Source organism: Micropterus dolomieu, linkage group LG20 (genome assembly GCF_021292245.1).
Source record: "Micropterus dolomieu isolate WLL.071019.BEF.003 ecotype Adirondacks linkage group LG20, ASM2129224v1, whole genome shotgun sequence".
NCBI classification, from domain to species: domain Eukaryota; kingdom Metazoa; phylum Chordata; class Actinopteri; order Centrarchiformes; family Centrarchidae; genus Micropterus; species Micropterus dolomieu.
In genome coordinates this window covers 32,839,717-32,863,713 of record NC_060169.1, presented here as the reverse complement: position 1 = coordinate 32,863,713, position 23,997 = coordinate 32,839,717, and the positions used below count along the sequence as shown (strand labels likewise).

Genomic DNA, 23,997 nt, shown 5'->3' with positions numbered 1-23,997 from the left:
AGAAAAGAAGGAAAATCGACCAGAGCCATTGGACAAACATTGGACATAGCAAGCACAACAATTTGGAATGTCCTGAAAAAGAAAGAAACTACTGGTGTGCTGAGCAACAGACGTCCAACAGGTCGGCCAAGGAAAACAACAGTAGTTGGTGACAGAAATATGGTGAGAGCTGTGAAGAAAAGCCCTGAAACATCAGTAAGTGACATCACCAACGACCTCCACAGTGCAGGGGTGAAGGTATCACAATCCACTGTTGGAAGAAGACTCAGAGAGCAGAAATATAGAGGCCACACCACAAGATGCAAACCACTCATCAGCAGGCAGAATCGCAAGGCCAGAGTGAAATTTGCTAAGAAGTACAGAGATGAGCCGCAAAAGTTCTGTAACACAATGTTGTGGACTGATGAGACCAAGATTAATCTCTAGCAAAGTGATGGAAAGGCCAAAGTGTGGAGAAAGAAAGGAACTGCTTATGATCTGAAGCATACAAGCTCATCTGTGAAGCCTGGCGGAGGTAATGTCATGGCTTGGGCGTGCATGGCTGCTTCTGGAACAGGTTCATTAATATTTATTGATGATGTAACTGATGATGGTCGCAGCCGAATGAATTCAGAAGTGGACAGAAACATTTTGTCTGCCAATTTATGGAGAAATGCATTAAAACAAATGTGGAGGAAGTTTATCATGCAGCAGGACAATGAGCCAAAGCACACTGCCAACAAAACAAAAGACTTCATCAGGGGAAAAAAGTGGAAGGTTTTAGACTGGCCAAGTCAATCACCTGACCTTAACCCAACAGAGCTGCATTTCACCTCCTTAAGAGGAGACTGAAGGGAAAAAAACCCTGAAACAAACAAGAACTAGAAGAAGCTGCGGTAAAAGCCTAGAATAACATCACAAATGAAGAATGCAACAGTTTGGTGATGTCGATGGGTCGCAGGCTTGAGGCAGTTATTGCAAGCAAGGGTTATACCACCAAATATTAATTATCTACTTTAAGATCATTTGTTCCATTACTTTTGCTCACCTAAGAATGCTGTGGTCTAATACAAACGGTGATATGTCCTGAGTTGTTTAACACATCTAGATGTGAATAGCAGGAAATAAAAGCTGAAATTCTAAACTCTTTTCTCATACTCATCTTTTGATCTTAAATCCAAATGTCCTTAGTGAACAACAAAAACAAAGGAATTTGCCTTACTGCTCCAATACTTTTGGAGGGGACCATATCAGAATTGATTAATAATGTCAGATTTAAGGACATCTATTGTTACTACCACAGAATATGCATCTGAAGAAATGCATGTGTCAACATGTTCCTTTGGTTTGCCAAGAACAACTGGAACTCACTACTGACTTTTAAATCACTTTAAGAATGACTGTAATCCACAATAATGAGCTCTTGCTGATACTGTGCTTCATTTATGTTTGGATAAAAGTACTATTTTTGACACAAATCTGTTCTGGTCAAATAAGCTAAATTATATTATTTATGTGTAATTCATCTGGTACGTTTATTAGACTTAATTACAACACCATGCAATTTTCAGAACACCTGCTGCCTGTCGGCACACTGGAGAAGTTTTAGATGTTAATTTATGAGGTCATATTTATTGGTTTTTATGCAAGCCTTATATTTACATTTTCATAACTATGGTAGATAAAATGACAATCATGTAAATGTTTTGAACAACGAAAGGGGAAACCCTTGTCAGGCATTGTTTGGCTATCTGTAGCAGCATGTTGGTTAGAAATTAGAATGACATTTTACCTAAGAGACCACTCTAATATGTAATATAATACAGTTACATAATTTTAGGTATAGGTTTAGGTCACAGTAATTGTTATTTGTTTTCTTCGGACAGACAAACTGGAAATATCAAACTTAATTATGGTTAAGGAGATTTATTTTTTCCAATTCTGTTCCAATGTATTTTCCGACACACCTTTTTTCCACTAAGAAGGTTATGGAATTTATGGAAAGCTGGAATCATCCAGCTGGATTTTTATTTTCATACCAGACCTCCACATGATATGTTTACCTATGACTGATAGGAGCAGCAAATTCACTTGCCTTTTTTAAAAGTGGACCTGAAGAGCTGGAGCACTGGAAGCAATAGTTTGACTGATTAATCACCGCTCACTCTGCCATCTACAAATGCCGAGCAGATGGTCTGGCATCGCTAAAATTAAACTTCTAACAAATATGCAGGTAGCATTGTGGATGTGACCTCGGCGGCAGCCGCTGTGTTGTTGTCGAGCTGCTCTATTGTTCTGTTGCCTCTGCGTTAGGAGAGCTAGCCACTGCATTGTAGTGAAGTGCAAAAGCATTGTGTGACAAGTGTGCACCTGCATGTGTGTAGGAGAGAGGGAGGGAGTAGATTGTGGCTTACCTGAGGTGAAAGATCAGGATTTCATCCCTGCTTTGATAAGATTTGATAAAAATGTCTAGCACTGTGATTTATTACAGTATATAAATAGGGGAAAAACAAAATACTTTATATTCCGAGTGGACAGTAAAGATACTTTTCTGAAATCAAGTATTTCTCTTTCTATGCAGTATATGGGAATAGCAAAAGTGCCATCATCACAGGACTCTGGTGTGTTTATATGTAAACCATAAATAAGGCACTGAATGATGCTCTGTTGTCTGGAACATCAGCAAAAGCATCCATCCATCTGAGTGGATGCGTCGGAGGACAATTCCACAGTGGATTTCCTGTGCAGAGTGTTTGGGTGATACAAGAAAATGAGAGGCCCAACTCTCCACAGATCTCATTAGACCGGTCATAACATTGCAACAATAGTGGAAAAGGCATATTTATATCCCAAAGCCTTAACATCAGCTCTTTTGCACCATCACTAGCTCTGTGTGAAAGTTTCAGACAGTACATGACTGACTGTGGTTGTCTGCTGAGAAGTTTGCTGATTAAGTATTCCACAAGTCTGTTGTCATTAGTCTGGTTTACTGTGTCACTTATTACAGGGGGTCTGTTTGGTTGAGATTTATGCAGAATGGATCTGTTTTACACAACTGGACATTTGGAAGAAAATATACAGAATTTCAAGGGCGTTGAATACTTGTGTGCTTGTTTTGGACTTGAGGAAGGATAGAACAGAGAGTAACCTTGGTGGGGTTTAGATTATTTTAACCTAATTGCATGGATTCATGCATGAGCTAGTTTTTATTTTTATTTTTTTTAAACAAAACACCGGAGGTTGATCTTTGATCATGAACAAGCTGATAATTGTTAAACATAGGGTGGTAACCTTCATCAGAGCTGAACCCCTTACCCGATGGCGAAAGTTCATTCATCAGCCTTTTGTAAAATCAAACAAAATGTTAACCAAAGCAAGTTAACGCTGGTTATTGGAGGGGAGTGCAAATTCAAGAAAACAATAAATGATATTCGTGCTTCTGTTTCCCAGCACTGATACCACTCCACTGTGTATTCTCCATATTAATGAACCTTTCTATCACACTAAAACAGATTATCGTAGCTCTGCATTTATTACAAACACAAGTGTAAAGGCAGCATTATGGCAGGGTAATTATGAGCTGTGAATTGAAATATAGATTCACATCACCAGTATGTGAAATTGTCAACAATAATATGTGCTGTCTGTGGGGAATAGATATGGGTTTCTTTGGCTGTGTGTCTTTTTATGTCTCAATTACTTCCTTTTTTACTGTAGCTTCATGTGAGAATGAACCAAACTGAAAGAGTCCGTTCCTTTACTTCTCATAGGTCATGTAAAATCACGGCATCAGAGACAGGGATGTGGTGTCATAGTTCAACAGAGGAAAAGAAAATGAGAGAAAAATTTATATTAATAGCTACACACAAATAAACTGTATAAACAAGACTAAGAGTCTTCCACCATGTAGCAGATCTTTGTGGCTGTATTTAGGTAGTTTTTTTAAAAAACTTTTTTGCCAAGGTACATCTAATTTTTCTGAATTCTCCGTTTTACGATTTAAGCACATTTTGTTATCAGAGAGTGTGTAGTCATTTGATGGATGAATACAATTTCAACAATTCAATAAGAACATATTAAAAACGTAATCAAAATCAATGAATATGATGTATCCTGCAAATATGCATATATGCACATTCAAATGGATGTGCAATTATTTATGGTGACAATTCACATGTAGTAGGGTGATAAAATACTATAATGCTATACAAGAGGGGAAATTCACGATGATAGCATTGTTGCAACACATGTATATGAATTGTCCCCTATTAAATGGGTTATTTCTTGACTACTGACAATTTCTTCCCACTTCCCACTGCTCGAACACACAATAATAAGTGGGTCTGATGGAGGCTACTTTAATGTGGGAAACGCTTCTCCTTGTTTACGAAGCTTGACCAGACGTAGCTTTTTAATTTTTTTCAAACAGAATATATGACTCCGCCCATTCAGCCACAAAGTCTTCAACATGCTTGCGTCTTGCATCTGCAGATGGGGTTGCACTTTTGAGAGTTGAGCTCTTATTAGTGTGCTGATTCTCTCCTATATGTCAGTGTGTGTGTGTGTGTGTGTGTGTGTGTGTGTGTGTCTGTGTGTGTGAGACTGTGCGCGCGTGTGTGTGGAGGAGGCGCTAAGCTCCGCCCTCAGTGAGATACCAACACAGAGATTGCAGAAGGAATGCGCTAATGTGCTAAATGACATGACACTAGAAAACCTAAAATGCACTGGTGTCAGCCACATCTTGCACTAATCTACAATTCCACTAATAAACATCTAGACTTTTTCTTACTTTTTGTCACAGTAAAATTGACAAGTTAGGGCTTGAGGCTCAGTCTGTTGCTCACATCTGAATGAAGTTGCCAATTAAATGCTGACCCTTAAAAATGTGAACTGATACCTTTTTGCTCTGGACCGATAAGTATGTCTGAATGTCTTAAAGGTCCAGTGTGTAATATTTCTGAGGATCTATTGATAGAAATGCACTATTATATCCATAACTGTGTTTTCAGTGGTGTACCTTACATGTTGAACCGTTATGTTTCTATTACCTTAGAATGAGCCATTTCTATCTACATACACCACAGGTCCCCTTACATGGAGGTCACCATATTGCACCGCCATGTTTGTACAGTAGATGAAAATGGACAAACTACTCTACAGAGCATGTATCGTCACTACATTCTTCTTCCTCTTGTATAATTCCGGCAGTGTAGACATTCGTCACTACGTCCCTGATTAAATGTAATTAAGATGAGCTTGAACATTAACCCAAGTGGGTTTTTTGTTAGAAAAAAAGGACAATATTAAGTCCAATGGTACCCAGCAAACATGAACTGTTAGCCTATTAGTTAATTCAACGAACTGTATATTAACGAATCATACAGGGATTAAAATGTAAATTTTTGTTCAACCTCTCTACACTGTTTCAACCAGACCTTTATTTTCTGTGTGAGATGGAAGTTTTTAGAAAATTGCACTGTGGAGAGCCTCCAGCTGAAGTAACACATGGATTAGGCTATGCGTCATATCAGGAGCTCAGACTTCATCCAGCCACGACCACTGGCCGTCCAGTGTGCCGGTTACATTGGCAACCCAACCCATAGTAGAGCTAACAGAGGGGCAGCGGGGGGCTGGAGCCTACAGGGCTCCCCTGTAGTTCGCACCCTGGCCGTAGCCTCGACAAAAAACCCTCGATAAAGATATTCCAGTATTTTCGCTCAGGTAACCAGCTACTTCAGATCAGCCCAAAACAAAATGCTTCCTTGATGCTGACGTACTTATGCTAGAAATAGGAGAATTTTGAGTGGCTCCTTATTATAGTGCTCAATTCTACAATCATATTCGCCACAGTTCATATGAGATGCGATGCAACTTGAAAAGAAACAGCCTCATATAAAATTAAAAATAAAAATATTTAACCTAATATCGACTTTTTGTTTCACAGGGGACACAAACACAAGTCTCCTGATTCAAAGGTCCTGGCCCTCCTTTCACCCCAACCATGTTCTTACTCAGTCTTTTCTGTTCATATCATCATATATATCATATCATATACCTGCCTTTACTGTCACAAACTGATGCTAAAGGGCTTACCCCACTGCGTTGACCTATGACACTAAAGGGATCCCCAGCACGTTACGAAGGCCGACAGGCTTTGACCATGCATCCATATGTGACGAGTCGGTGAGTGAGAACGGGTTTTAGGGATACAACACCGGTCAAAGATAGAACATAACGCAGCTCCTTTGTTTTCCGTTATGGGTTTAATACAGAAAAACAAAAAACAACTTTTTTTTGTTTTTTTCCGATTTGGTTTTGAAAAAAAATAATGAAAGAATGAACCATGCACAGATTTAATCTAGACAATGGTGTCCATTCAGTAACACATGTCCCTACCAATATCCTGCGACTTCTGAATTGTCCCTAGCAATAATTTTGGTCCAAAAATTTAAATGCAAACACTGTTGTTCATGGGGCGGCACGGTGGTGCAGCGGTTAGCACTGTCGCCTCCCACCGTCCAAAGACATGCGGCCTAGGTTGATTGGTGACCCTAAATTGTCCTTAGGTGTGAATGTGAGCGTGAGTGGTTGTTTGTCTATGTGTGGCCATGCGATGGACTGGCGACCTGTCCAGGGTGTACCCTGCCCTTCGCCCAATGTCAGCTGGGATTGGCTCCAGCCCCCCGCGACCCTGTACGCAGGATAAGCGGTTGACGATGGATGGATGTATGGAGACTGTTGTCCATTACATCCTATGTTAACCTTTATTATTTCGTATTATTCTTCCGTCACGTTTTTTTGGACCTTAACTAGTTTTCATTTATTGTTTTCTTTGTAAATTTATTCCCTGCATGCTGCTCAGTGTAATCTCAATAAGCGTCTCTCCCTCTCCTCTTGCACCATGTGCTCACAGGCAGGACTGAGAATCAGTTTATCACAAAGAGAGAGACTTGCACGACTAACTGCAGCTGTTTGGCTTCTCCCGTTCTCTCATACTGCCAAGAGACACTCTTCCTTCAGCATTCAGAACAGTGACCCTTGAACCCACAAGCTAGAAGCCCCATGTTCCCACGCTCCACCTTTGCTGCACATTTTGGAGTGGCCTTTTATTGTGGCCAGCCTAAAGCACACCTGTGCAATCCCCATGCCGTCTGATCAGCATCTTGATATGTCACACCTGTGAGGTGGATGGATAATCTCGGCAAAGGAAAAGTGCTCACTAACACAGATTCACAGACTTGTGAACAGCATTTGAGAGAAATATGCATTTACATAGAGAAAGTCTTAGCTCATGATGAATGGGGCAAAAACAAAAGTGTTGCTTTTATAATTTTGTTCAGTGTATCTTCCCACCTCAGATTTAATTTAGGTTTGCTCTGTTTTACTAACTATCATAACAAGGTCACGAAGCAAGTAACACCGGTAGTCTTGTCCAATATTTGATTGATATTGTTTGTTTTTGCAAACAAAAACATTATCATAGCAAGTGATTCAATAAAAATGTCTTCCATGCGGCAGCTGACCTAACATTGCTTGAATTTCATATGGCATTTGCTACCATGCTTGTGTTCAGCTCATTGTTTGGCAAAGCTTAAGGCTCACTTGGTTACCATTCTGTGAATAACATGGGAGCTTTATGAGGATTATGCCAAAGCTTCATGGCTCAAATAGATTTTTAGGATGGAGAATTCAGACACCAAGTGTAGACCACTGTCCTTTCGCGAGCCTCTGTGAATGTCACATGCTGGCACGCTTGGCACAAAGTGTGAGAGCAAGGCAGCAAAGGCAAATGAAAACTGGCCATGAACGCAAATACCATCAGAGGAACAGTGACAGACATGGCAAAAGGGCAAAATCTGACACACATTGGTTTCCACTGGGGAATGGGCAGCTTTATGAAGAAACACACACTGAGAAACTGCTGTAACTATTTGAAACACCACCCATTGAACACATGACACTGTTGCTCTTAACTGCAGGCATTTACAGCTTGGAGTAATTTCTCACCACTAACTCATATCCCCACTGCTTTTTTTCATCAGTCAGCCTGTTCTACCTGCCAGTCATCTCAAGCTCTCTAAAAGCCTACTTCTCCTCCTTGTCTCTCTTCCGATCCCCCTCCCTACGTCTGCTCTGAAGGGGTCACTGCAGTTAGAGAGAAAACAGACCCAGCAGTGGATTTTCAATTGAATTGTCAGAAGCTGGCTGTTTTAATAAATCCTACCAAATAAAAGGGCAGGGAACCTTTTGTGAAGTGGCTTCACCCATGACGCTCAGTTTCGGTGCTCTCCGGTGAACCTTGTCTGCCAGAACCAGCTTCCCCAAGATAAAAAGCACCTGGCAGGTCTTCACTGGATAAGGGACACACAAAATAAATAAATGATTGCAACCAGATTTGACACAAAAACACAATACAAGGTTGTCAAATCGGAATTAAAAACGTAACCTAGTTAACCAATATTGATAATTCATCTTTTGAATTCCTGAGGCTTCTAAGTCCCTTCCTTTCATCTCCCTTATTTTGTGATGCAGACTGAGAGTGAAACAAACAGTAAAGTTGCAGGCTGTAAAACCAAAACAATGAGCTTCCATGCTTTGCGGGTTTGTCACTTTGAGCAACCACATAGTCATGTGACTTATTATTATCAAATTATCGAGTAGTGGAGCTTTAAATCAAGCCTATGTAACTTTTTCTGAGAATCATGTGGTGACCACAAGTGACAATTACAGGTAAATGAAAATGCTAAAATATAGTAGATAAGTAGGGTAGAATTTGCTAAATGATTAACTGCTAACATTAGATAACGTAACTATCACAAGTTAGGCTGTAGCAGCAGAGTGTATTAAATTGAGCTAGGTGGCCTTGTATTGCTTATGAATTCCACTTTTGATGTGTGAATGAAAATGCTGTTTCTTTTTTTAAGTTACAGTATATGGACTTGTTATATAACTGATAACTACAGTAATCAGTAGGGGTGTAACGGTTCATATATTCGTACCGGACCGTTTCAGTACAGGACTTTTGGAATGATATATTAGGCTTGTTTTGTGTGAGGAACATACGTAAATTCCGAGTTTCCACACAGACATATTAAGTGCCGTACCAAATCTCCGCCTTGCGGCGCTACAGCACTACACAAGCAGCTGCTTTAGCCCGGCCTCTCGCTAACTAGTGACTTAAGCGTCACAGCCAGTGCAGAGAAGCCAGAGCTTGAAACCCCTCCCTTATCATTATGGTCTTCTGTTTGGGAAGACTTCGGTTTCCTGGTAAAATACAACAATGGACAAGTCGAAGAAGTTTGTTTAAAAAATTGTAAACTAATTTGGATGTTCACAAAATAATAAATAGCAGCAATAAACCAGCAGCAATTTAATGTTTGCATTTTTAATTTGACTATTAACCCACCTAGAGTAGCTGCAACAGGGCACGCATTTTTCCTTAATGGCTAGCCAGCTCAACAAACACAGTGTTCTGATAGTATCATGATAATGATATCCAGCTCTTACCTCCCTGTCCCACTGCCTGACACAGCAGAATGGCAGAAAGGCAGACAGAGAGAGGCAACAGAGCAGTGTCAGACAGACAGCTGACTAGTGGGAGGCAATAGAACAGTGGATAGGACACATTCCTTTGGTGTGGGGAACTCAAGTTTGATTCCCCATGTGTCCCTGAACAAGACACTTAACGTCTAGCACCGCGACCTCTGACATAGATAGCAACTGGAAGTTGCTTTAGATAAAAGCGTCAGCTAAATGAGTAAATGTAGTGGGAGGTTGGCAATGAAAGAAGATACATGATGCTCAGGAAAGAAGCTAGTTGGTTTTGTTCAAGTAGCATAAATACAACAATGAAAGTGCTTGTTACTGGTTTGTAGTCCATGTTGCTTTGATGTCTTAAATCTTAAAATGACTGATCTTGCTGCAAAATGCCTCCATGTTGGGCAAAAAGGAAAATGAAGGGAAAAATGGTATTTCATTTATTTATCTGTAGTTTATACATTTCAGATTTCATTTAGATCAATTATCAAACTGATAATTGATGAACTGATTGTAATCGTCACCGTGATCATACACCTTCCCGTGTGAAATAGCACCAAGCGAGTTATGGAGTCGAGCTAAATCATTTATTTATATTGCCCATCATTACAAGAGAATCTCAAAGGACTTTCCTAGGAAATATCCCACCTGTAAATGTAATGTTTTGTAGCCAAACCTCCATCCTGTCATGCTCAGGGAGATTTGGAGAAAATCTTGTTGGGATAGTGAGACATTTGAGAACCCCAAGGGAGCCATTTGATTGGCTGTGAGATTGAAAAAGCTCACCTCCAGAAACGGCACCTCTGGCTAGTTATCTGTTGGAGTAGAAACATGTTTCTGGCTTTGTTGGGCGCCAGTGCCAGACTCCACCCTCCTGGCATCATTTTTATTTTAACAACTCGATTTTTTCCACAGCCTTTGTAGGCATGACAAGATGGAAGTCTGGCTATGTGAGATTAGCCTAGACCTAAAAGAGACATACAAACTTACCCAAACTTTATATCTACACAGCAGCACCAATGTTAGACATAATAAACACTTGACAGATGATCACTTGTAAAATTGTCATGCATTAATCCAAGTATTATATGTAAAATAATTACACATTACTATATGATCCATCCATCCATCGTCAACCGCTTATCCTGCGTACAGGGTCGCTGGAGCCAATCCCAGCTTACATTGGGCGAAAGGCGAGGCACACCCTGGACAGGTCAACATTACTATATGATTGTAGATCAAAATCAATAAGTCAGTAAAATAAACTAAAGCTGTTCCACAGTACACCTACAGAGATTAACTACCAACAATACACTCCCCACTTCAATTAGAATTAGAACTCTTGGCAATGAGAAATCATGATGCAATGATCTGCCCGTTCATGCAGCTGCAGTGGCTCCCAGAATGTCGAGTCCTCCTAAATAATTTGACATGGGCAGTGGGAAGTAAGATTACTTTATATCGGCATGTATTTCTCTTATCTTTATGGTGCAGTTTGGAGATAAGAACTGATCATCCATGCTGGCACTGTGTACTCACGCTGCATGAGATGCATACAATTATGCAAATCATGTTGAAAGTCATAAAGCCTTGTTCAAGCCTGAGAACCCCCTCGCTCCCTCCTTTCCCTTCACTCCTGTTCTCCACTCTTTGGCTGTGGAGAAAACCTGCAGTTTTGGACGGCAGCGAATGTGGGCTCATGCAGCAGGCGTGCATTTGTAATAAGAGCCAGGAAAGAAGGCAAGCTGGGGAAATGTTTGAAAAGTAGGAACAGGATGAAATGCAAGCTTTCTGACAGAGATGTTTCTGTTCTATCAGCTGCTGTGTGTCTATGTATTCATCAACATATAGAGTGGTCGGTCAAGCCTCTCAGCTGGGTGATCACAGATTGCCTCCACTGTGGTCAAGTATCAACACTGTTAAGGGCCTTTCAGCGTGTAGGTGCTGTAATTATACGGTGCAAGTGGTGTGTGCACAAGCACACTTAACTGTAATACGTTTTCCTTGTTTTCCTTTATTGAAGAAATCCAAGGTAACCTATGTACAAATACTTCACCTCATCACATAAAAATGCAAACTTATCATGGCTTGTGTGTCTTTTTTTGCAAAAGTACGACTTTTTCTTCCTGTTGTATATTAAAACAAATATATACCGTACTGCAGACTCTCCATGTAACCTCCAGGTGTTAATGCAATATATTTAGATCAAAGAAGTTTCATGAAATTCTTAGACAGACAGCGTGTGTGAAGATTTAGTTGCAATTCAGAGCAAAGGTTTTCTATACCTAAAACAGATAAATGTACATGAATAATTCATATTAAGGATGTTTGGGTTACATCACAGCCACTGTCAATGATAATCAGATGACACTGATAAGATAATTTGTATGGTTCCCACAACACAAGGGCAAAGAGGATAATCATACTTTTAGATGAGCTGGGACAATGCGTAACATAATGAGCATGATGTGGAAACCCTTCAATACTGTGCTGCTCTTTACCCGGCATCAAGACATCTAGGATGGATAAGATCATTATCAGACTGCTTTGGCGTGTTCTACATTAGCTATGCAGAGTGATTATTGGAACCAACTGAATTACGAGGCTGATTTCTGAACCATTACGGTGGCGCTTATCACAGACTGATGGTAATAAAGAATCCAGAGTTTGGATGATGGAGGCGAGTTATGAGGGGATGAAAGTAGGACACCACAGCACAACATTTGACTTAGAAACTCACATAACCGTGATGGATTAGAGGGGACATCTGGCACATAGACCAATCAAACCAAATGCATTATATACAATATGTTTTTGTATTTGTCTGATAGTACAATAAAATGGCAAAACTAGAAGTATCGCCCTACAGTTATGTGCCTCTGCCAACCAGTCAAGTTGAAGTTTACATCCATGTATGTCCAGACAGATATAATATATGTATTATATACTAGGAAGGATTGAATTAAAAAAAATAAAAAAGTATAAAGTGCATGTTTTGGCTAAATGGAAGTTATCACTATATTGTTGATACATATGGAAGATTCCAGTGAATATACATTGTTTAACTGATTAATGAAGGATTATCAGAGATGTGTTGGCTAAACAGGTACACATGTACTTGATTTTTGTGTAACGATGGATTCTTATCGCTACACTAAATGTGGCACGTTTGTTTTCTCCTGGTACTTTTAGATGCAAAGCCTCTCACTCACAGGATCACAATTAACTAGTTGCGCTCCTGTACTTTGCTTGTAGTCATGTGATTTCGATGACACTTGAAATTCAGAAAGAGACAGGTAGAATGGACGAGATGGAGGAAAGCCTGTCTTGTGCTAGTTATTGTTTACTTGTGAAGTCCTAGACAACATTTGTGTGAAATCTGGAACTGCCCAATTAAATCTTAAATTAGGCTAAAAACCTATTTTAAGGTCACATTGACCTTTGAGTCAAGAGTTTCACCTGTTCAGTGTCTGACCGTCTGTGAAATATGGTCACAATCTCCTTCTGTTCATGAGTTACAGTGTTGAATAATGGCCAAAAATGTGTGTTTTTAGGACACGATGACGTTACATTGAAGTTGACTGATGAACTTAAATGTATTTTTGACCAAAAAAATCACTTCATCATTGTGAAATTTTCAGTCATAATAATCAATTAATTTCTGGAGTTATGGCCAAAAATGTGTTTGTCAAGGTTATTTTGGGACCACAGTGACCTTGGCCTTTGACCAACATTCTTATCAGTTCATCCTTGTATCCAATTCCTTGCATTCACAAGAAAGGGACGGACAACCTGAAAACATAATGCCTCGGGCCACAGCTATGGCATAAACAAAGTGAAACATAGAAAAGTCAGAGTAATGGAAACAATACTGTTCACTTGTGTTTTTATATTTTTGTTACAAATTGCTGCCGTGTGAGATTTTAGTTTCAGACAAAGCCTCCAGTTCTCAAAGAAAGGTTCTGCATATATTAGGGATGAGCGAGTACACCACTCTCTGTATCTGTATCTGTTCAACAAATTAAATTAGCCAGATCTATCCGCACTCTGAATGAATGGGGCTTAACCTGGACACTGACTGACTAACTGGAAGGTAGTTATATAAGCCTGAAATTCTTACGTGTTGATCAGAAGTTGTTATATTTACTAGAAAACTATTTACAGAAAAGCCTCAGAATTCAGCTTTAGAGCAATGTTTTTGATTACAATAAGGTTCCTATATTTATAGTTTATAAAACATTAAGTGTAACCATGAAAAAGCTTACTACTTGAACCAACATTGCAATACCATTGCATACAGGACATTAATAGAATTAATTAGAAGAAGTAAGACTTGACAAAAATAACTAAGTTTATTTTATTATTTTAAACATGATACAGGCAGTAAATTAAACCACGAACATATTAAAATAATTGAATCTTTTGTGTAAGAAAAACATTAGCTTAAACTTTAAACATTTTTATTATTAACAGTTATTTAGTTAACTGTAAGTAAATGGACGGAATTTGAGCTTCAGCAGGGAAAGACTCACTTATTTTCTCTGCAGGCATGGTGGGCATGGCCAACGGCACATTTGGTGTTTGTGATGTGATGTGCTCGCTGCTAACAGAGCTCCAGGATGAACTCTCACCTGGTGATATTTGCTTCCATGCAGTTCCAGTACAGGACACATACATTGATTGCGGCCAGGTCCAGTATGTTATAAAAGACTGCAACTGGCCATCTTTGGGTAGCTGCTCGAGAAATGCCTTGCCATCTTATGTAGCACTTCCACCTTCAACCTTAGTCTTGTTGTAGAAGTGAACTGTCTCTGGCTCTTTTTTGGCAGCATTGTGCTGAGAATGCAGAGCTTCTTTTCTTTTTCCTAGTAAATGTTGAGGGTTGCCTTGTCGTGTCTTTCGTGTCATGCGGTGGAGCTTTCTGATGTGCAGAAGGAGGCTGTGACCTCTTGCTCTGGATTGTGGTGCCAACAAAGCTAGTATTTTTGGACAGGCCAGTTTGTTGGCAAGTGGGAGCAAAACAAATTGTCATCATAGTTCTCCCCTTGCCCAAATAAGGCTCCATTAACTTCAGAATCACACTCTCCCCTAGACTCTGCGTTGCAGGGCATGTTGGTTCCTACCTAGATTGGGGATGGTGATGGAGGTGAAAGAAAAGAAAACCTTCATTGGGCTTTGTATCACTATGGGCATTCTTCAGCTGCAAATGAGGAAAGACTGTTGGCAAAAAAGAAGTAGCAACAAATTATGACAAGTAAAATGTGCCACACATGCTTTGATCCAAAGCAACTTACATACTTACCTGTGTGAATACATTGCCAATTGTAAAGAAATAACTAAAATGTGTACAAATGTATTTATTTTTTTCAATTTTCTTTGTTTTGTTTTTTTAAGTGAACACAAGGGCAAAGGCAATAAATTCCAATTAAAGTAAAGTCAATGATGGGTCAGATCACATTCTCCCTCACTCATTTTCTGAAGCATTTTTAGTGCCTCTTGAACGTTTAGCTACCATCTATTACAGATGTAGCTATAGCCTACTGTAAACGTACACTATGTGCACTCTGACTAAACAATGGGCATTGAGCGCAGCATCATACAGCGTTTTTTTTGAGGGGTGAAAATTACCATTCGGCAGTTCAAGATATAAATGATCATAATTTTTTTTAATTCATTTGTTTTCATCCCATACCCCCCATAATTAACTAGATGAAGAAAAAGTCATGAACTGAGGGTTGTAGTTACAGTTAAAAAAGATAAATGACCCTTAGGGGTTCTAGTGTTAAAGCAACATTATGTAAGATTTTTTTGTGTGTAATTAGGCGCCTCTACCATTTCGGAGTGTAATTCACTGCTGTCGTAAAAATAAGGACAGTTGTACATGTGCATTTGTTATGATAATGTTACTTATGATCAAAAACTAACAAGTCAGCAACTTTGCTAACACGGGCAAACATCTAGCACATGTGACAACATAAGACATAGCAATATTACTTATTAGTCCAACAGTAAGAATGCCTGCTTGGCGTTTGTCTTGAAGCCTTTTATTTCATGAATCTCTCACCAACAACCGGGAGCCTCTTGCTTGCTCACTCTCTTTTTCTCTTCCTCTGACAACATCCTCTTCGGTCTCCTAGCCTCTGCCATTAACTCAGTGGTTCCCAGCCTTTTTTCCTTGGCGCCCCCCCCTACTTTTATCTAAGAAAAGCTGAGCCCCCCCCCCCAACAACTGACAAAACACGCACACAGAAAAAGATGATGTAATTACCTACTAATAGCAAACAAATGGAGTCAAATGACACCTTCGTGGCTCTGTGTAAATCAATGTCAGCTCTTGGTTGGCCTTCACAAACAGTCTCCTGGTGTTTTGTTTCTTGGTATTGTTTAACACCAAGAAAAGGGGTTTATAAGGTGCAATATTTACAAAATATAGGCCTACAGATTGCACTAACTTAGGTGTTTTCAACATATAATTTACTTGGACAGGTATAGTTGCACCTGCCAAAGTATATTTGGCAACCCACTTTAGCATTTTGCAGAGAAACGGTGAGGGAGAGGTCATCTAGTATTATGTCATCAGACAAGCAGGAAATGTTACATTACGGTTACATTATGGTGAACGCACCACTGCAGACTAACGTTAAGTTTCATTTTCAATCCACATGCAGTGCACTTGAAAACTCAATCACGGGTGAGTTTATTAAAGAGCAGTACGACTTTATGAAACGTACTGCTGATGGAGAAAATCAGCAGAGACACATAAAGGGAGAGAGAGACAGAAAGAGGCGGAGCCAGCGTGAGAGACCAGAGGTGCAGGCTAGGTGTGTGAGTGTGGGGAGAAGAGCAGAGGAGCGGATTCAAGTAAATAAAAACTAATCTAAGGATACCTACAATAACCTACTGTTAATACAAATAGCCTACTATATATATCGCTATCGAGCCCACCCTCCACCGGCCGCCACCGGCACAGTTGCACTGTCTTAATGAGAGCTCAACAGTCCAATGAGCGGGTGTGTCGCGGTTCTGTCTCGCTGATCCGCGACACCAGATCGTGGACTTTTGTGTCACGATTTTGGTCTCTGTTTCAAAACCATTACAGCCCTACTACTAAGTAGTCTGCCTATTTTCATTGAGGAAAAAATGAACACAGACTTTTGTATAAATTATCTAGTGTATTATCATGATTTTTATAAAATGTGCAAACCAAAGTTTATTTGACAACCTCAAAACAGATAGAGCTTTGGGCACCCCCTGAGGGGGGCGCAGACCCCAGGTTGGGAACCACTGCATTAACTAACATGTCCATAGAGGCTGCTGAGCCCACAGTGGTAATGACAGAGACACCATTCACCCTATTACAAGTCAGTGTACCATCTAAATGAGATTTGAAGATGTTATTTTAGGATTTAAGAAAGTTACTACATAATGTTGCTTTAACGAATAATTTCAACACAACCTAATACAGAAACGTCCTGCAAACACAGACAACACAACCAAATACAGAAGCATTGCAAACACAGACAACACAACCAAATACAGAAACGCCCTGCAAATCCAGACAACACAACCAAATACAGAAGCACTGCAAAAACAGACAACACAACCAAATACAGAAGCACTGCAAACACAGACAACACAACCAAATACAGAAGCACTGCAAACACAGACAACACAACCAAATACAGAAGCACTGCAAACACAGACAACACAACCAAATACAGAAGCACTGCAGAGATGCACAGAAAAATAACAGAACTAAGTTACAAAACAACGTTTGTAGGGGCCATTAAATACTGATGAACAAACTTAGGTAACGAGTTGTTCCACAAGAGTTACTTTCTCCATGACTTGGTGTGATACAAGCTATTTTAGACTCTTCACTATACATTTGATAGTAGTAATATCTGAATCATGCAGTCAGATTGCTAAAATGTGAATAAGCACATTCTCTGAAAGTCATCTTCAGCTTTTTGTTGTATTTGATTGTGTTTTCGCTATTTGCGTGCGTGCGTTTCTATATTTAGTTGTCTTGTCTGCATTTGGTTGTGTTTTGTGAATTTGCAGGGTGTTTCTGTAGTTGGTAGGTACTCTGTCTTTGCAGCACGTTTCGTTATGCTGCATTCATGTTGTCAGATTGGTCAGTGTATTTCTCTTTTTGCTGGTGTTTTATTTCCAAACGCTGCATATGTGTTGTCAAATTGATGAGGGTTGCTTGTGTTTTGTCATATGCATGTGTTGCCTTAAGCGGCAGCACGCTAGGCTTTCCGCAGACTTCAGGTAAATTGGGGTCAAATCATACCTGATGCTATGCACTGATACAATTACACTAAAAATCTTTAAACATACAGCTCAAAAAATAAGCATTTCTGCACAGTAATAATGATCAAAGGAGACGTGACTTGTTTCAAGGGCAGAATCTCTTTGGTCTATTTGTTTGCCTCTGTTGCTGCTCCTGCCAGTAATCTCTGGAGAGCGGCTGTGTTTTTGGATTGATGCGGACCGTGTAGGGAGCCTGGAGAGCGCTGCAGGCAAGTGTCACTTCCCATTGGATGTTCCTGGTAACTACTATACATGTTTCAAAACAAACTGTCACGTGCTGGGTCTGAGATGTTTTCATATCTCTGACCCCTTTTTAACTAGATGACTTTGACCAACTATAAACAGCTTAAGGCTCACCAGGAGGGTGATTGGGACGGTTAGCAGGTTAGAAAAACAAATGTGTGAGTGCAGAGACATATGGTGACCTCTAACCTTTGAGGATTACACCTTAGATCAGAATACTGAATGTGCAAGAACATGTCTAATGTGTTATACATTAACAAATTCCGTGGTCAACATGAACAAATCTCCAATTGTTTTGAAGATCACATATACAAGTACCTGCTTGTGAAACACCTCTAATGAGGATCCTACACAATTATCATTTACAACGTGCCATAAATAACACCAGTAGTTTGCATATTGCATAAACAAAGCAAACATAACAAATAAGGAGTGAATACAATTGCATAAGGAATTCATAAGCGGAGAAATAATGGCATTGTACTTTTTCTACTCTGTCAGAAAGAATAAAAAGTTGCATAGGGAGGAAAAAAAGTTCCTCACTCTTCCCTCCCACTGCAACTTCTGAGACATGTTTTCCCCCTCTCTGTGTCTGTGTAATTGCACTTCACTCTCAGATGCCTCTCAACATATTTGATACATTGACAAATTCCCCCTTCCAGTGTTCTCATCATGGCTATTCCCTGGAAATGTACAAGAAAGAGGAGGAGGCGGGCACAGAAGACAAGCAGAGAGCAAGAACGGCTTCCCAGATGGGTTGTACCACATCGATTGACTGGTGAAATATCTCATATCATATAAAACCAGCTCAGGGCCATGACAGCTCTTTAGGGAGAAAACTCTGGGTTTTCCAAAGGTTTCTGGAAAACAGTTGACAAGATCAGTGCTTTTGCTAGAACTGAGAAAGCTAAAACAATAGCAGTACACCTAGTGCATGTGTTGTTTTCATCCAAGGCTGCAACAGCACCAAGAAAGGGTTGATTTTTATTAATTTATGGGCAATTAAGAGTAGTTTTAAACACGACTTGTTTTGGTTTTTTCCAGGCCTCATCCACCATCAGAGGAAAAATAAATTCCTCTGGTTCCCTTACTACATGTATATGATATATATGCCCTGATCTGCTTTTTAGGGGTGACAAATATGACATCATCGGGTTTCCCCCTAACAAAATTGCTTGAAAAAGCATAAAGGACCAGTGGGTTTGCACAATAAACCTAGTACATGTGCTTACAACTTTTATAAATGATAATCATTTCCCAATTCACGCGAGTGGCGCTGTACATTTTAATGGATTTTGCCTACCTTTCACATCCTATTGGTTTCAGTTCGTTTTGATACAATCAAAATCAAGTCACAGAGACTTGAAATTGGCTCAACACATGCATCATAATGAAACACATGTCTGCCCTGGTTTTCTTTAAAGATACTTCATTTTAGAGTTCTAATAGTGTACACCGGGTGTCCTCTACCACATTTGTTTAAGGGCCATAATTTTTCTAAGCAGATGCTTTAGTTTGTCTTTACTTAGGCTTAATTAGCATTTTATTGTTTAATATTTGCCCTTTCATAAAATTAATGTTTTTATTAGCCTATATCAGAGGTATGTGAACAAACTCCTAAAAAAACATGGTCAATCCATAATGATAACTACATACTAGATACTTAACTAGAAAATGCTAACAGAAAAGGTTTGCGTTGTTTAAAAACAGCATATTTTTATCATACTGCATATTGCTGCAGCACCTCTTTTCACCCTGTGTGATACCGCTTCGTTTTAGCTACCAAGTGAAGCATCTCACTTTAATTTGATCTTTGTTTGGAGTTTGTAGTTAAGGGCTGTGTTCGAAACAGAAGGCAGTTGCCTCGCTGCCTCGATACCGTAATAGATAGCTGCCTCAGAAGGCATTACTTTCAAGTGAAGGCAGCTCTGTATACATTAGTTTTGAACAGCCTTCTAGGGCAGTACTTACGGCAACGTGTGACATCAGCACGCCGTCTTGCGTCTCTTCTCGCTGTCAGAAGAGACGCTAGCCTTAGCATAAGCTAACTAGCTATTGAAAAGCCAAACGGCTAACAAACGCCTCAGAAATCATACTGAACAAACTTGGTTGGTTACAGTTACGGGCTAATATGATAGTTCAGTGTTTAGTTCTCGCTAGATTTTCAAAAATCGAAGCAAGAAAACTACTAAAAACCTTTAAAAACTTATATTTCTGTACAAATTCGGCTCATTTGTCCGCCATCTTGACCAGTTTTCAAAAGCTCGCAGACGCAGCTCGCAGACGCAGCTCACATACCCATAAAGCAGACGCGCTGCTTTATGGGTAATAGTCAGCATCAAGTCATCATTGATGCTGCCTTCAAAACTGGCCGTTACTGATGCCTCGCTGTCCTGTTAGACATCTTCTGAGACAGCAGTTTAGCTTGTTTCGAACACAGCCAAGGACTACGAGCCAATCAGAAGCAGAGTGGGGCGGGTCCTGACAAGCCAGTAACCACGGCTTCAGTTCCGGAACGAGCTTCGCAAAACAGACTGGAGCAAGAGTTTCAGAGCTGTTTTCAGGCAGTTTAGGAACAGTGTTTTCTGTGGGAGATGGTAACTCCCTTTGCAAAACTATTACATGCACACACAAAAAAATATACACACAATAAAGGGATGGGAAGAGGCCAAAAAACATAAAATGACCTCTTTAAAATCTGTTATTGTAAATGTAACTGCAGAATGCAGTTCTGATTGGCAGGAAATATTAATCAACCAATTTTGACACTATTATGCATTTGCGCCATTATTGTGCATGTGACACCTGTAGTTACCGGAAGTAATGGCACATGGGGTTTAATACTACAGGTCACAGAGGTCTAGGGCAGCTAACCAACCTATTGTCGGGCAATAATTCGTCTTTTTCCAGACTCGTGTTGTGTGCAGCATAAAGTCAGGTTATGACTGCTATGCTGCACACCTCACGAGTCTGCGAACAGTGACAGTGAGAGGAGTTGGTAACCTAGCTGAAGTAGTGGAGGTGTGTAGCCTGTCGCCTGCAGCTCTTCATCTATCAGCTCACCGTGGCTGCTCCTGACTGTTCCATTACTGGCTGCAATATTTCAAACTGATCTGCTGTCATAAAATGCTGAAATTGACCATGGTTTTGTAGACAGATTTATGATGAACGATAGTGGTCAGAGCTAATCTCACTGACAAACACATTGTATTACCTGTGACTACTTCATAATAAAAGTAAACTCATGTTTCACCATTTGTCCAATAGGACAAGTAACCAGTCAACTCTGGGTCAGTGTTAAAAAAATAAAGCAGAGGTCTCTCCATGATTCAAACGCCTTTCAGATGTTGACTGTGTTTTCACCCGACGTCGATATGATTCTCGTTTGGTCTAACCTTTTTTCGTTTGTTATCCTTACGTGGAGGTTTGTGTTGGAGGCTGTGTTGTATTTTTTTGGTGTCACTCCTCATGGTTGCACTGCGGCTGACCTCCCCATTTCTGATCACATGTTAATTTCTTTTACTGTCAACTTAACACTGTCCAAAATAAAACTGCCATGTGTCATTTCATTCAGAAATATTAAGGACATTAATTTCAACACTTTCTCTAGTGAAATTGATGCCTCCCCAGTATAAACTGTTTTTCCAACCCTGATGAACTGGTTTGTCACTACAATGATGGCCTACAAAACATTTTATATTCTCTGGCTCCTTTAAAAACCCGGACTGTTTCCTTCACCCATTCTGCCCCATGGTTTACATCAGAACTACGCCAGCTCAAGGTAAAAGGTCATTGCCTTGAACGCCTTTACAAGAAAACTGGACAAAAACCACATTCTCCACTACAATTAAGAAACCTGGTGCAGACCCCAACAATTTCAACAACTTCCGTCCCATTTCTAACCTTTTTCTAACATTTTCTTTCTAAAATCCTTGAAAAAACAGTTGCATATCAAGTCCATGTACACCTGTCTGAATATAACCTCTATGAACAATTCCAGTCTGGTTTCCGTCCCTGCCATAGCACAGAAACAGCGCTGGTAAAAATCACCAATGATCTTGTCATGGCAGCTGATTCCGGACTACTAACTATTTTTATTCTCCTTGATCTGAGTGCAGCCTTTGACACCATCTTTCATAACATCCTCTTTGACAGATTGGTCTCTGTTGTTTTCACTAACGCCCTGCGATGGATTGGCGACCGGTCCAGGGTGTACCCCATCTTTCGCCCGATGTCAGCTGGGATTGACTCCAGCCCCCCTGTACGCAGGATAAGCGGTTGACGATGGCTGGCTGGCTGGCTGGCTGGTCTGCATACTTCCATTAACATAACATTAATTGCCTCCGACCGTCTCTCTCTCCCACTAGTACAGCCATTCTCGTCCACACACTGGTCACATCCCGCATTGATTATTGTAATTCTCTTCTCTTTGGTCTTCGTCTCAAATCCATATATAAACTTCAGCTGGTTCAGAACTCTGCTGCCGTATCATCACCAGAACCCCTTCTATTAATCATATTATTCCTGTCTTTCCGCAGCTGCATTGGCTCCCAGTTAAATCCCGCATGGATTTCAAGACTCTTCTCCTGACCTTCAAGGCCATTCACAACCTCGCTCCTCTGTACCTCACTGACCTCCTTTACATTAACACACCCACGCATACTCTTAGGTCTTCTTCTGCTATTCACCTCACTGTACCTCCTGCTCATTTGACCACCATGGGGTTCAAAGCCTTCAGCTGATCTGCCCCTCGTCTCTGGAACTCTCTTCCACCAGACATCTGCAACATTGACGCTTTCCATTTTTAAATCCCGCCTGAAAACACATCTTTTTTTGTTTCCAGTTGTTATGTACCCTGATTTTATGCACTGTAATTATAGTTATAATTTTATCGATTTATTGCTGCACTGTTTTATTATATTGTTTGTGGGGTGACCTTGAGCGTTCAGAAAGGTGTCTATAAATAAAATGTATTATTATTATTATTATTATTATTATTTTATTATTATTAGCAGACTCTATTTTATTAGCTGTGGTGTTGACGCTGTGTATACAGCAAAGCCAACGTAAACCACTGGATTTCACGGAAAATCCAACCCGATTTCTTCACATAGGAAGAGGCATAGAGGGTTATAAGCACCCGAGAAAGCCAGTCAATGGTTCATTTTTATGTGAGGTTACAGTCCATTGACAAACAGCCAATAAAAAGTGATTAATTTCATTTAAAATCTACATATAGCCCCTTTAACTCAATTTGCACATCCAGGTGTTCATTTTTCTTTCTCTCCATTGTCAAATAGATTTTTAAGTTCCATTATTTATTAATGAATATTCATTGATGTATTTTCAAATGAGCTACATAGTGTTTTGTTGTTTTTGTAAATCCCTTTATTACGTTAAATATTTATTTATGGATTTATATTTAATTTGCAAACGTTTTATGTAATTCCGATTTTTAATGACTATTAAAAAATAAAATAATGACTTACTTTGTAATTTTGTCTATTTACGTATAGATTAATACATTCATTTGTAAACACATTTATTAATGCTTATGTTTACTCTACAACTAGTTAATAATTAATTAAATGCTTAATTACTATTTCTGTGACACTTGTAGACCTCCATACAGGGCTCTTTGTAGTAAAGACGCAAATACAAATCTATCATATCAGGTATCTGTAAAGGAAACAAAGCCTTGTTTTATGTAGGATTAATGCATTAACTATACAGATGCTGACATAGGCTAGTATTTCTAGACTGTCCTTTACAAATTGGGTACACATCGGGTTCATATAGGTTTTCCACAGGTCAATTTTGAAGACCTCTGTTTTAAGGATTTATTTTCAATTGTATATACTCCCTCAGGACTCCAAAAGTTCTGGGGTAGCCTGTGAGCCCATATAGAACATGATGGTG

At 39.7% G+C, this 23,997-nt stretch overlaps 1 long non-coding RNA gene across 1 annotated transcript in view; it reads left to right on the top strand.

Annotated features, from left to right (window-relative positions):
• Window positions 1-22,943, top strand: part of LOC123959368 — a 27,805-nt gene extending 4,862 nt beyond the window's left edge. Inside the window, exons 2-3 of the long non-coding RNA XR_006822280.1 lie at window positions 18,741-18,856; window positions 22,617-22,943. This is a non-coding gene — a long non-coding RNA (uncharacterized LOC123959368). The remainder of the gene's footprint in view (window positions 1-18,740; window positions 18,857-22,616) is intronic.
• Window positions 22,944-23,997: the final 1,054 nt, after the last annotated feature.